This window comes from Lepidochelys kempii, chromosome 3 (genome assembly GCF_965140285.1).
Source record: "Lepidochelys kempii isolate rLepKem1 chromosome 3, rLepKem1.hap1, whole genome shotgun sequence".
NCBI classification, from domain to species: Eukaryota; Metazoa; Chordata; order Testudines; family Cheloniidae; genus Lepidochelys; species Lepidochelys kempii.
In genome coordinates, this window is record NC_136382.1 from 151,998,831 (window position 1) to 152,013,909 (window position 15,079).

At 41.5% G+C, this 15,079-nt stretch overlaps 1 protein-coding gene across 1 annotated transcript in view; it reads left to right on the forward strand.

The window, feature by feature from the left end:
- DNAH8 (dynein axonemal heavy chain 8) overlaps nucleotides 1-15,079 on the forward strand; it is a 583,322-nt gene that overhangs the window by 542,922 nt on the left and 25,321 nt on the right. The gene's annotated exons all lie outside the window — the stretch shown is intronic.

Here is a 15,079-nt window from a genome sequence, read left to right on the forward strand (position 1 = left end):
TTGGTGGCTACAAGTAAGCCATGTTACACCTGTGAATAGACATCACTCATCTTAAACGTATATTTTGTCCTACTCACACTTGCAGGTGAGCAGCTATTGGGAGAAACATTAGAGAATTACTAGCTATGATTGCAGAGAGGCCTCAACCCTCACTGTCAAAGCTAGCACAGCAATCCATTGGTTGCTACCAACACCCAGGGTATTCAAGAAGGGACTGTTAACCTGGCAGAGGGAAAAATCTGGAGCAGATGCTTCCAAAGAAACACCGGTATATTTTCCTCCAAACCAAAACAAATCCTCAGCATGATAAAGACAAAGAACATTTGTGTAGAAGAGCACCCTATCGCTGTGTAAGAGTCTGCCTTCTGATCCACTCTTTGCACCAAGAAACTTAAGTGGCTGGTGATCATCACAGCAAAGCACTGGTTTCATGCTACAGATCTACACTCATGCATAGATAACATGCCAATCAGTACACTGTCCAGAGAAACAGACTTCTTCATAAATGAACAGCTGCTGAAAAGGATTCATAGCCACTGGTTCTTCAAAATCAAGAGTTTTTGAGTTCAATATGAAGGATTATTCACCCAGATGCCAAAACAAACATGGATCTGGCTGTAATTTTACCATAATGATGAAGATTTGCAAAGATCAAAACCTTCATTGCATCAATCATTTCCTGAGAGGTCATCACTAGCCAATTATTTCCAGTGGCTAGGATTGCTGGTGCCATGCTTCAGCTTCATCTGCTCCAAGTGGATTTCTCAAAATGCACCTGCTGAAATTACTTTTGAGGACCTAGAACCATGAACTTGATGCAATGCAAAATTGTGCGTCATTCTTGGATAACATCCAATGCCTCTTTTTAGGTAGGTAAATTAAAAAAAATCCAACTTTGACTCTGGATCCTTGAAAAAACAACGAGGAGTCTACCCCTCTGAAATCTAGAACCTTGCATACTCACTGTGAAAGAAAGCTTCCCTGGTAGACAAATTTCCAGAATCTCATTGTACACATCCTTTCAGTTCATTTCAATACCTCTGTCAGAGTGTATCTTAAGGGAGCAGAGGGAGAAAGGAAAATCCGCAAATGTGGCCATTTGGGTTTGGACCAATGGTCCACTGAGTCCAGTATCCTGTCTATGACGGTAACTAGTACTATCTGCATCAGTGGAAAGTACAAGAAACCACATAGTGAGCAATTATGGTACTTGCAGAGGCATGAGTGTTTATAACCCTTCTGAAACCAGGGTGTAACCAGGGGTCAAAGCTTCTCATGGCAGTAGAAATAATTTCCTGGGTACAGAAGAATTTACAGCCTTTTTAAGACAACTCACCGAAAGGACACAGAAGAGAGTAAAAGGGAGAGTTTGTGATTCTACTCTTAGTCCTTCACTGGCCCAGACGGCCTTTAGTACTTGCTAGATAGCCAAGGACGCCACATTATCTGCAGAAAACACCAGACCTCTAGGAGCATGGACTCATACATCAGACCGGGAACACCTACAGTTAACAGCATGGATTCTCCACTAACCTCTGATACAGTTTGGTATCCAGACAGAACTCAGCCAGGATATTCATTTACGGATATGGTCAAATTTACATTTCTGGTGTGAGCGGAAACAGAAAGGTCTTTGGGACAGAGAATGCCTCTTTGTGCTGTGCCCAGCACAATGGGGACCTGACCTCTAGATACTATTGTGATACAAATATTATAATAATCCCAAAGGTCTGGTAATCTCAGCTACACTAGAGTTTCTGCAGGAGGTTTGGCTGGAATCCTGTAACCAAGCACTGTAGAAACGTGGGTACCAACCATAGCAACATTTTGTAGTCAGGCAAATTGGATCCTCCATATGAGTGTCATGTGTTAAATTTAATCACATTGACCAATTAGAAAACCCTATGGCTGGCCTTTCTGGTTGCCATGACTTCTGAACGGCAAGTTTTGGAATTAGTTCCTATGTCCGTACAACCATCAACACTGCCTTTGTCATGTGGAAAAGGTTATTCTTGTAGCTCCAGAAATCTTTCAGTTCAAGATAAGTTCCTCTTTCTGCAATTCCTAGGAAATAGTTCTCCCATCATTTCTTTCTAACCCTTGGAAGGTTGTGGCATAAATGGGCATTCCTAGAGCTCTAAAGATATATCTCAAGCATATGGAGTACATATGATAATTGTATGCTGTTCATCTCATTCCAAAATGGCAAGGTCTTAGGGCCTCAAGGTTGCTGCAGGCAAGATGTAAAAACTTGGCACCAGTTGGCATGCCAGGCATCTGGGAAACTATTCACAGAAGTCCTTAGAAGCACTAGGGGAAAAAGGCCTCATCTGAGGAAGACTTGCAAAGTAAGTTTCCATTCCTCTGCAATGGTATCCTTTGGTAGGAAAATGCTACTGGGTTGGTTCCCACATTGTCTCTTAGTTTATAAAGCTCTTGTTTTATATGGGAGAAACTTCCATTGCTGCATATTATTCTACTATAATAATTAAATTCCGCTTATACTTTCCCTCCCTACTTCTGGGATTCACTGCTCGCTACCTCCCCTGAGTAATGAATGAGGAGAGAAGCTGTGCAACAGAATTAGAAATTCCTTAGCTGATTATTTTCTTTCTGTTAGCAGCCTCTCTTCAAATTCAGCCCACTGTGGTAGTCTTGTAAATAACATGTCTATAAATTGAAATCTTTCTCTAAAGGGAGAAATTATCATAAGGGTAATTTAATACATTATATCAAGTTGTTTTAATGCTAATAATTGGTTGCTGGAGTGTTTCTATAGCTATGGAAGAACTCTTCTGGTGGCCTGAGCAGAAGAGCAGAGCGTAGTCCTGGGCCTCCTGCACAATATTGGGCCACCTTTGAATTCCACAGGTGGGGTGCATTAGTTCATGAGTAATGAATTCAGAGAGAAATTGCTAGCAGAACAGAAATGTCTTATTTCCCTTTAAGCTCTAAACTAAACTGTTAGAAGGAGAAACTGCTTACTGGGCTCTGTTTAGGCTCTACTCAAAACCAATACTCTTCTTAATCTGAAATCTTGTGATTTGTAACCCTGGAATTGTCCTCTCTCTTTGCTATCATTGCTGAAATTTTCTTCTCTGCCCCATCCTCATTCATTTACACTTTTTGGGAGTTAATGGTTTTGGAACCTGGAACTTTGCCTCTGAGGTTATGACATAATTTTCTATTCTAAACATCACTGTAGTCACATTTAGAGGTGAATCTAAGTCCAAGGGAAGCAAGAATTAGTTTAAATTGGTGTAATTTATACCTTCATTCAGAGAATGCAAATCACTTTGCAGCGTATCTCAGCCCTGACCTCAGAGGGACCATCTCTAGGAGTGTGACAAAATCCATAATTTCCTATCTGAGATTGACAAAAATCAGCATTCTTGTTGACAATGTAGGCCATAATTTTTTGCTGGGTGAATATCTGTCCACTATAAACTAATCTGAGACTACCAGTTTGTTACTTAGGCTAACTTCTTTTGGTCACAAGTGATCTAAGGAGAAATTCGTATTAGTGACATGAAGGTGAAAGTCTGATGTATCTTAACAAATTGCCTTTTCAGTCTAATCCCCTAGGACTAGTTCTTTTATACTGACTACAATGGGAAGCAGGGCCGGCCTTAGGGAAAAGGGTGCCCTGGGCGAACTTGTATTTTGGCGCCATTTCTTTGAGTCCAGGTGCACGGAGGTTGGGTGGATTGGGGGAAGCTCCCCCGGCAGTGACTCCTCCCCCTGCATTTGCAATGGGGGCAGGAAGCAGGGCGGGGGGTGCAGAGCTTCCTGCAGCCAGGGGAGGTTCCCCGAGGTGCAGCCCATGCAGGGGAAGAGGAAGTCCTGTCCCCCCCCAGCCCAGCTGGGACTAGCAGCTATAGCCCAGTGCACAATAGGAGCCTCTGGCTGGGGTTCCCCCAGCCCTATCCCTCCCTGGCTCTGAGCCCAGCACTCGGGAGTTAAAGGGGCCTTGGGCTGGCTGTGTTTGGAGTTGGGGGGTTGATCACAGCACACACACACCCCGACCACAGTTCCCTGGAAAGTCGCCCCTGTCACCCACCCTTAAGGCTGGTCCTGATGGGCAGCTCTTTTGTCCTTATTATTTTCTGGTCATTGAAGACATACTGCTCTCTGCTCGAATGCTATTTTACTGTAGTACTGAAAGCATAAATAGACTCTAGTAAATACAATGACTGATAATTATTTATTTTTTCACAGCTATTATGTGATGTCAGTTGAAAATTGAAAGCATGTGCAACTGCAATTGAATGAACATTTAGATGTTGTTTTAATATTCTATACAGATATAGCTATTTTAGAATTTAGTCCTATGTATAGTTAACACTTACTCTCATGATGAACTTTTAAAATAAGGTTGTACTTTGAAAGTGACTCTGTAATAATGGTGGTATGAAGTTTATCAACATTAGCTTTTTTGACATGTTCATTGTCTTTCAACAGTTTTCATATTAAAGTTGTTTAGATTACATATAAAAAGATGGTGTTTCTAACCTGCAGAACAGCAGATTCACCCCGAGGATTGAATGTCAGGCCATTGTCTTTTTGGTTATACAACATCATCAGTGAGAGAGATTCCATAGCTGTAACTTAGTTAACAATAACAATGAGGAGTCCGGTGGCACCTTAAAGACTAATAGATTTATTTGGGCATAAGCTTTCATGGGTAAAAAACCCACTTCAGATGCATGGAGTGAAAATTACAGATGCAGGCATTATTATACTGACACATGAAGAGAAGGGAGTTACAGGGCCAATTCAATCAGGGTGGATGTAGTCCACTCCCAATAATTGATGAGAGGTGTCAATGCCACGAGAGGGAAAGTTGCTTCTGTAGTGAGCCAGCCACTCCCAGTCCCTATTCAAGCCCAAATTAATGGTGTTAAATTTGCAAATGAACGTTAGTTCTTCAGTTTCTTTTTGAAGTCTGTTTTTGAAGGTTTTTTGTTCTTTTAAATCTGTTATAGAATGTCCAGGGAAATTGAAGTGTTCTCCCCCTCTGGCTTTTGTATGTTACCATTCCTGATGTCCGATTTGTGTCCATTTATTCTTTTACGTAGAGACTGTCTGGTTTGGCCAATGCACATGGCAGAGGGGCATTGCTGGCACATGATGGCATATATCACATTAGTAGATGTGCAGGTGAATGAGTCCCTGACAGTATGGCTGATGTGGTTGGGTCCTCTGATGGTTAGTCAACAATGTTATGAATGTGTGTGCAAGCCATAAAAGAATTCAGCTGACTCTCCCATAGCTACTTTGACTTTGCTGTGTAAATGGGATTAAAGTGAGATAAAAATGTATTTGTCGTGTGTAGCTAGCAATCAATACTAAGGCCTCCTTTTCACTCCACACTTGAATTTACAGGCAGACACATGAACAAGAAAGAAAAGTCTCCTGCTACAGGGGGTCTGTGTTATTTAATGCACCCTGGAACTAGTTTCCATAATGCTTCAGTGAGAAGCAGATATTGATGTATAGTTCTTTTTAGGAGCGCCTACCTCTCCCTGTTCCCCCAAAATGTCTGGAAACCATCCCTGAAAAATCAGAGAAAAAATATGAAGACATTTACTGACAGCTCTGTCTTCCCTGATCAGCTACAAGAAACAGAAGTTCTTCTGAGTGATTGCACATGTACATTCCACTTCAGGTGTTTGCATGCCCAGTGTACCAGAATTGGAAATTTTTCCCTTAGCAGTACCTGTCAAGGTGGTGCCTCATGTTGCTGTGCAATGTGTAAACGGCCAGAACCGCCCCAACCCACTCAGTTCCTTCTTACCAGCCGTGGTCGGAGGTCAGAACATGGTAGCTTGCTTTTGCTACTGTTCTCCCTTTTGGTAACATTGTTCTTCTTGTATATAGTTTGGGACTTGTTCATAGCTTAGTGTAAGTTTCAGTTTTGGTGGTTTGTTTTTCATAATTCAGTTCCCACTTGTTCTGGGTGCCAATGCCTGGTACCAGGGAATGCCTTGGTTTCCTAGCTTTAGCCTTGCACTGGCTGCAGGAAATCCATGCTGGTGAGTGACCTCATTCTCAGTGTCTAAAGTGCCTTGGCGAGGGTCATGTCCAAGACTGATGCCAAATCTGTAAGCCCTGGCCTAAAAAGGCTAGGGAGCTGAGGCTATGTCACCTTCTCCAGGAGGCTGCCCTGGGTCCACCATCATAGCTTTCCTGTTCGAGGCAGGCACTGTCCACTTCTGCTTCATACAGAAGTACCCCTCCAGGCATTGCCACTCTCTTTCCCTGGTACCAAAAAGAAATAGCAGGGTACTTTGAAGGACTCATCCTCTAAGATATCAAGGTCCCTAGTACTGTCAACCAGTAAACAGTCTGGGAAGCAGGGTAGAGTATCTTCAGAGAAGAGCCATTCCTGGGTGCCACTGGATCTCAGGCAGGATCATCAATTCTAGCATGTGTGCCTCTTCGATTGAGACTGACTGCTGCTAGCAGATCAACCCATTCTGCAGTATCAACGTCTTTAATGCAACAGCAGCATACAGGGGACCTCTCAGTACCAATAACCCCAGAGGCATATGGGTGCCTCAGAGTATCAGCATCTCCAGCAGTAAAGGATACATCTCACCTGGTACCAACAAACACTCAGTCTGCATCATATCTACATGCAGGTAGAGGCCAGCTTCTGGTACCATAGCCACCTTTGGATATCCCTGCACCGCCTTGCCCAGTGCCATCCAGAGGCAAACCCACTGTGCTCCCCTTGATACTGTCATCTCTAGAGTCTCAACAGCAGTCTTCAGCACCAAACATGACCACACATACCACCCATCCCACACATTAGATGACTCAGGCTCATTTTCAGAATCAGAGATTGCTGATATGTGTCTCAGTCCCAAGATAGGAGGCATCGCTTTCCATTCTTGAGGAGTTTTCACCCTTGGTGTCCAGCAGAGGTTCCAGATTGGTTGAGGGACATGAAAGAGGCCTGTTCAAGGGATGCACAAATGACCTCCCCCACTGCAACTTGAGACCATTGCTTCTTGTTCTATCATCTGCCACCACTGAGAAAAGCCTAGCTCCATCCTCTTTGAACCCCCTTCAGGTAGTTGAAGACTGCTATCAAATCCCTCCTCACTCTTCTCTTCTGCAGACTAAATAACCCCAGTTCCCTCAGCCTCACCTCGTAAGTCATGTGCCCGAGGCCCCTAATAATTTTTGTCCACATCCATTCTGCAGTGGGGGGACCAAAACTGGACACAGTACTCCAGGTGTGGCCTCACCAGTGCCAAATAGAGGGGAATAATCACTTCCCTCTATCTGCTGGCAATGCTCCTACTAATACAGCCCAATATACTATTGGCCTTCTTGGCAACGAGGGCACACTGCTGACTCATATCCAGCTTCTCGTCCACTGTAATCCCCAGGTCCTTTTCTGCATGTGCAACACATCTTGAACAGTTACAGAACAATTAGTGACCATTTTTTCCATGTGTGTCTGAAATGTGCAGGGTTAGACTTCCAGCCAAAGACCCAGCCAGCAGCAAGGTCTAATAAGGTAGATAAACTTTCTTTTTATCACAAATATGCTGTCTCCCTACAAACCCACTGTGTCAGTTGCTTCCTCTTCCACAGCCACTGTGTGTGTCCTCTAGATCAGTGCTTCTCAAGCTATCTGATGTGGGGGACCGGCATTTTTTTTTTCCAATGTAAGAGAAGACCGGCAGCCGATGGCTCACGGACCAGCATTGATCTGCGGACCACCACTTTGAGTAGCACTGCTCTAGATTCAGCTATTGCTTCCGCATGCTACTCTCAGCCATCTGACAGTGTCCCTGCTTGCTTTTTTTTTTTTTTTTTTTTTTTTGCCTTCTTAGATCTGGTATTGGTAGGCTGCCTCAACAAGGCCCTCAGGCCACAGAGGCTAGTCTCCCTCTAAATGTTGTAAGAAAACTAGTGACAGAAGGATGGAAAGAGCCATGATTGGACAGTTGATGAGCTGTAACTTCTGGTTTTCTGCTCAATTCTGTTCATTTTCTTATTGCATCCTCCCACCATTCCCCAATCTATTTGTTTTGACCTCCTGTTGCATCTTCTCTGTTATTTAGATTGTGAGCTCTCTGGGGCAGGGACTGTCTTCTTTATTACATGTCTGTATAGTGCTTGGTACAGTGAGGCCCTGATCCTTGATTAGAATCCCGAGTTATTATGATAATACAAATAATAATAGTATTATAATAATAACAAGGTGTTTCATTTAGGGGGTAGAGAATCCAGAACATCTCTAAAGCTTCTTTGTCATTTGGTTGAGAAGGCACTGACCATGCAGGAGAAAATTTAAATAAATACATAAATAAATAAATTCATGCCATTTTAACGAATGACTTTGTAGCTGATGTTACAAATACTGTGGATATTTCAAAATTTGTAAGCGGCCTGATCCAACAACTCCCATTCCAATCAGCTGGAGTCTTTTAATTTATTTTAATGGAGTTGAATCAGACCCACCGTTTGTGTCCAGTGAAGTGGTGGCTCACATAATTCTCTGGCTTTCCCAATGGATTGTCAAGTTTCAGAATAAAGAAAAGGTTCTCTTCCTTGCGTTTTTGGGGAGTTGGACTTTTTGATAATGACTTAGATAAAGCAGTAAGAGGTTTTCTTTCTAACTGGAGTCTTTTTGTCAGCAAAGTAAAGAAAGTCCCAAATTCAACACTTCTGTTCAGAACCAGTGAGTTTCTTCAGACAATCATACCAACATTATACATCTAACATTTGCAGCTCAGGGAACTATATATAAATATCAGCGGGACAGAGGTCAGAAGGCTTTTGGAAGGTCCTCATCCTAGTAAATCCACACTGATTTCCTGCTGCTCTCTGAACCCATTCATTCTTTTGGGGACAGAATTATCCTTTTTTTTCAGAGTGGAAAAACATACCATTAGACAAATGGATTCTGTCATTCTAACTGTTACTATATAGAATATGCCTCACTTCTCAGGAAATGTTATAAAGAGTGATGCTAATATATTTATCATCTACAAGATATCTATGCCTTTCTTCCTTTCCCTTCAGATGAGCTGAATGAAAGCACTTTCTCTGCTGTTGTTTTTAAGTGCCCAAGCATTCAGAAGACTTCACAGAAATCTTGACTCTCAAATGGCTTAACTGGCTTTTGGAGCATAGCAAATTCAAGAAGGAATTTCTTTAGTGTATAATAGAAGCTGTGCAGCAAAGAAAAGTTTTAGTATCCACAGTTGTGCGATACTCATATCTCCATATAAGTACTGCTACATTTGTCAGAAGTATCCAACATTTAAGATCAACAACCAAAATTTTCAGTACACTGTCCTCCCTTTCAGCCTTGGTATGGCCTCAAAAATTTCCTCAAAGATTCTGATTGCAATAGTGTCTGCCCTGGGATGTTCATGTTTTTCTATATTTAGACGATTGGCTGATAAATGATAAATCTCTTCCAAAAGTTCAGATTGTGGTTACAAATGAATTATTGGGGTTTATCATGAATCTTCAAAAGAGTGTTTTAGAACCATCAAAGATTCTAGTCTATTTGGGATCTTACCTCATTACACAGGAGAGTTATGTGAATTTGTATCAGAAAAGGTTTCAGAGGATTGTTAAGCCACGGGTCTGTGCAAGACAAAGTCAGGGAATAAAAAAGACCTTTATATTAGCATATTGGAAATGGAAGCTGTTTACTTGGCATGTTTACATTTCAAGACAGATTTTTCAGAATCCAGTTTTGTCTGTTCGGACAGTTCTGAGGTGAGGTCTTATCTCAATAATTAATGAGGGACTGAGAACATAGCCATACTCAGAAAGATGGTACCCATCTTGAAATGAACAGGAAAAGAAATGCTTAGTTCCCAGCACAATCCATATTTGAATTTTGGGAAATTCAAAATCATAGTAGGTTGGCTCAGCCACTCCAGTGTGCATCCTAGGGAATGTAGCATTAGCCCAGAAATATTTCATCTGATTTGCATGATATGTGGAGTAATAGGCTTATTTAACACAAGCCACAGCTGCAAATTACTTCTCTTCTACAGTAACAGGGATCTACTAGGAATAGACACAGTCTGTTCCTTGGAATTGCAGAGTTCTCTGTGCCTTCCCTTCTTTCCCCCCTCATTCTCAGAATGCTGTGAAAAGTATGAAGAGAAAAGGCAAAGCTGCATGGTTGTGGAGAAGCTTTCTTGTGGTCTTCTTGACCCTATTGACCTAAGCAAAGCCCATGAACTCTACAGCAACTTGCTGCCAAAAAGTGATTTTTTCACTACCACTAGTAATCCATACACTTACCTGATTACTATTATTTTAACCAGTTCCACTAGTGTGTTAATTCTAGGCAAATTGCTTTTGGTTCCAGTGTGCACTAACAACATTTTCATCTAATTCATTTTACTGATGTCATTTGTCTGTCAAAAACAACAAGGAGTCCTGTGGCACCTTAAAGACTAACAGATATATTTGAGCATAAGCTTTCATGGATAAAAACCTCACTTCTTCAGATGCATGGAGTGAAAGTTACAGATGTAGACATAAATATACTGACACATGAAGAGAAGGGAGTTACCTCACAAGTGGAGAACCAGTGTTGACAGGATCAATTTGATCAGGGTAGATGTAGTCCACTCCCAACAATAGATGAGGAAGTGTCAATTCTAGGAGAGACAAAGCTGCTTCTGTAATGAGCCAGCCACTCCCAGTCCCTATTCAAGCCCAAATTAATGGTATTACATTTGCAATGGTGTTAAATTTGCAAATGAATTTTAGTTCTGCTGTTTCTCTTTGAAGTCCTGTTTCTGAAGTTTTTTTGTTCAAGTACAGCTACTTTCAAATCTGTTATAGAATGTCCAGGAAGATTGAAGTGTTCTCCCACTGGCTTTTGTGTGTTACCATTCCTGATGTCCGATTTGTGTCCATTTATTCTTTTACGTGGGGACTGTCCGGCTTGGCCAATGTACATGGCAGAGGGGCATTGCTGGCACACGATGGCATATATAACATTAGTGGACATGCGGGTGAATGAGCCTCTGATGATGTGGCTGATGTGGTTGGGTCCTCTGATGGTATCACTAGAGTAGATATGGGGACAGAGTAGACAATGAGGTTTGCTACAGGGATTGGTTCCTGGGTTAGTGTTTCTGTGGTATGGTGTGTAGTTGCTGGTGAGTATTTGCTTCAGGTTGTGGGGGCTGTCTGTAAGCGAGGACTGGCCTGTCTCCTAAGGTCTGTGAGAGTGAGGGATCGTTTTCCAGGATAGGTTGTAGATCGTTGATGATGTGCTTGAGAGATTTTAGCTGGGGGCTGTACATGATGGCCAGTGGTGTTCTGTTATTTTCCTTGTGGGACCTGTCCTGTAGTAGGTGATTTCTGGGTACCCGTCTTGCTCTGTCAGTCTGTTTCCTCACTTCCCTACGTGGGTATTGTAGTTTTAAGAATGCTTGATAAAGATCTTGTAGGTGTTTGTCTCTGTCTGAGGGATTGGAGCAAATTCGGTTGTATCTTACGGCTTGGCTCTAGACAATGGATCATGTGATGTTTCCTGGATAGAAGCTGGAGGCATGTAAGTAAGTATAGTGGTCAGTAGGTTTCCGGTATAGGGTGGTGTTTATGTGACCATCACTTATTTGCACTGTAGTGTCCAGGAAGTGGATCTCTTGTGTGGACTGGTCCAGGCTGAGGTTGATGGTGGGGTGGAAATTGTTGAAATCCAGGTGGAATTCTTCAAGCGCCTCCTTCCCGTGGGTCCATATGATGAAGATGTCATCAATGTAGCGTAAGTAGAGGAGGGGTGCTAGGGGGCAAGAGCTGAGGAAGCGTTGCTCTAAGTCCGCCATAAAGATGTTGGCATACTGTGGGGCCATGCGGGTACCCATAGCGGTGCCATTGACTTGAAGGATAAGTTGTCCCCAAATCTAAAATAGTTGTGGGTGAGGACAAAGTCATGAAGCTCAGCCACCAAGTGTGCCATGGCCTCATCAGGGATACTGTTCTTGACAACTTGTAGTCCAGCTTGTCTGTCAATCACCTGTAGAGAGAAGAGAAGCCATGGATTAGTGGTCTCTCAGAAATCCATTTCAAGGTAGAGAAAATTCCAGTTAGGTCAATATATATAACTCTCAGTACACATAGGCAGCAGATCTGATAAGTAAGGTACCAATTTTTACATAGTTTTTTTCTGACCATAACCACACTTCAACGTATTAGGTGACTGGCATGTTGAAGTCAATAGGAGTTTTGTCCATTAACTTCAGTGTGGCCAGGGTTTTACCCATTTACTGTTGCTAACTGGGAAGTTATGTTGTTTGAGATGCCTAATAAATGTGCTATCTCTGATTTTAAAAAATGTAAGTACAGTATTCCACAGCTCCGTCTTTATCTTGTTGTATTTCTTTGCTTCTACATTTTTGACAGTTTTTAGAAGGAGCAAAATAGCATGCAACAGCCATTTACAAGGAGGGCACAAATGTACATGTTCACACAAAGGAATAAAAATAACAGACTAATACATATCTGAGATTCCTAGGAGCCATATAAGAAGATTGTCAGCAAATCACAGGCCTACACCACATGAGGAGTTTAAAATGTGGTTGTGAGGGATGTGAGGCTGTTCAGTGTTTTATAATGCCTTCATTCTAAGGATTACTTCTCCATATTTTAGAGATAACTATTTTTCTTTTTACGGGTAGATTTACACTTACATTTACAAAGAAGCATACAATGTTAACCTGAAACATTAATAATGAAGGATCTGAGATAACATAAGGGAGGTAGACGGGTAGCCATACCATGTGTAAAAGTGGTAAGAACTTTGAAAGGCATCAGAGAAGGAATTAAGGCAAAAGGGACAAGCTAAGTGCACTTGAGCAACTCAGTGTCATAGAATCATAGAATATCAGGGTTGGAAGGGACCCCAGAAGGTCATCTAGTCCAACCCCCTGCTCAAAGCAGGACCAATTCCCAGTTAAATCATCCCAGCCAGGGCTTTGTCAAGCCTGACCTTAAAAACCTCTAAGGAAGGAGATTCTACCACCTCCCTAGGTAACGCATTCCAGTGTTTCACCACCCTCTTAGTGAAAAAGTTTTTCCTAATATCCAATCTAAACCTCCCCCACTGCAACTTCATAATATGAAACTGAAAAATTAAAACTACCTTTAGCAAATAGACCATATATAGAAAAAAAGAAAGATTATATCCTGATTGGCAGATGTGCTGAGTCTATTGAAGTCAGTGGGAACTGCAAGTGCTCATCATGTCTGAAAATTAGGCCAAGTATAGTACTTAACATAACAAACTCTATCATCCTGATCTAGCAATAGAGACATAGGAGATTTTAAAACCCAGGGCTATTAAGATGATTGGGATGGGTAGTGATAAATGTTTTTGTTGTTTTTCCTTCACATGTTGTTCCAATATGCTGCACCTGAAACCCATTTTTAATTATTAATGCCACAAAGGAATGCATAATGGGGTATTTGGACTGGGTCATTTATTGACTATAATCTTTAATTCCAGTTTAATTTAATCAGAAATAATAATGAAACAACACAGTGAGTAAATTTAAAGAAAACAGACTGACTATTTGTTTTCAATGGTATTCTTAAGGAACGACGCAAGTTTGGCCCTTTGGGTTGGAATATTCCCTATGAATTCAACTCTGCTGACTTTACAGCCAGTGTTCAGTTTATACAGAATCACTTAGATGAATGTGACATCAAGAAAGTGAGTCATATTTATGTGAACAGTATCTATAATTGCTTCTAATTCATATAGTTCTGTTTATATTGTGAAAAATACTTACTCTTTCAGTCATACGAATAGTGACCAAAATGTCAATTCTGAAGCACAGTCAGTCTAGTACGGACACTATTATCCACATGAAAACTGTAGCAAAAAAAAAAATTAAAATTAATTGAAAAAGCATTAAGTATTTTCTCATCAGTCACTATAGGTCAAATTCTGCAGTTCTTACTCAGCCCATATTCCCATGGACTACAATATGAGTTCTGGTTAGAGACTTCAGAATTTGATCTTGCAATTTCAGCATTCTATTTAAAATATGACTGCCTTTGAACAATTACTGGTTAATGTTGATTTCTGTTTTTAAGTATATTATATTACAGAACATAAAGAAACTATGCAGATAAACTACATGTCTATAGTTACTTGCATTTCAGTCAAATTGGTTCAGTTTGTTCATAATAAAATTAAAAATGCCATTTAAGACTTCATCAACTGAGTATTTCTAATATTTCCTTTGATTCATAGTATCCAACTTTTTCATCCGTAAGGCCTACCTTATTGTTTCAAAGAGAGCAAGGGCAACAGTTCAGGGTAGAATCTCTACCATGCTCTGCTCCTTTTGTGATGCTTAGGCAGTGAAATCATCCACAAATCCCCTGCAGGGATTTTCTCTAGCACAGAGGAGTCTCTCGCATGCATAGAGCATGTTTGTTTCCTACACCTCCCTCTCCACAGTCTCTTGGATAGAAAGGGGGAATAGTTAGAGCACACTGAACTCTGATTATCCCCAATTTGTATATAGTCTCTTGGGGACTACAGAGAGCCAGTACAAATAAGAGCAATCCTCAGACTGCTCAAATCTGTGATGGGATTGGGGCAGAGAATCCAGGAGCTATAATTGGTTATTGTTTCTCATCTTCTCCTATTTTGCCCTCTCCTGGGGTGCTGTGGATGGCTGTGTCAGTGAGGGAAACCATCCTTTGCTGAACATTCCCTTAGGTTCTGACAAGTCAAACTTCTATCCTGTTCTCCTTAGGCTCCCAAGGTGTAGTGCACAGAAGCAGGTAGTGGAACAGCCATCTTCTGCAATGCATCAGGAGGCCAGTGGGAGAGTGGCTGAGAAAGGAGGAAGAGACCACAGCTGTTCAAAGGGCTTCCAAACCACACCATATCTGCTTTTAGGACTACAAAGGAGGTGGTGGGAGGTTTTTGGGGAGGCAAAGCCTCCATGTCATGACAGGACCAATTCTAATACTTGAGTTTAAAAATTATAGGACATGGTTCAGGGAATATATTTGAAATTTGTGATTAAATTTTATCTTCTAAACACAGTCATTCTTG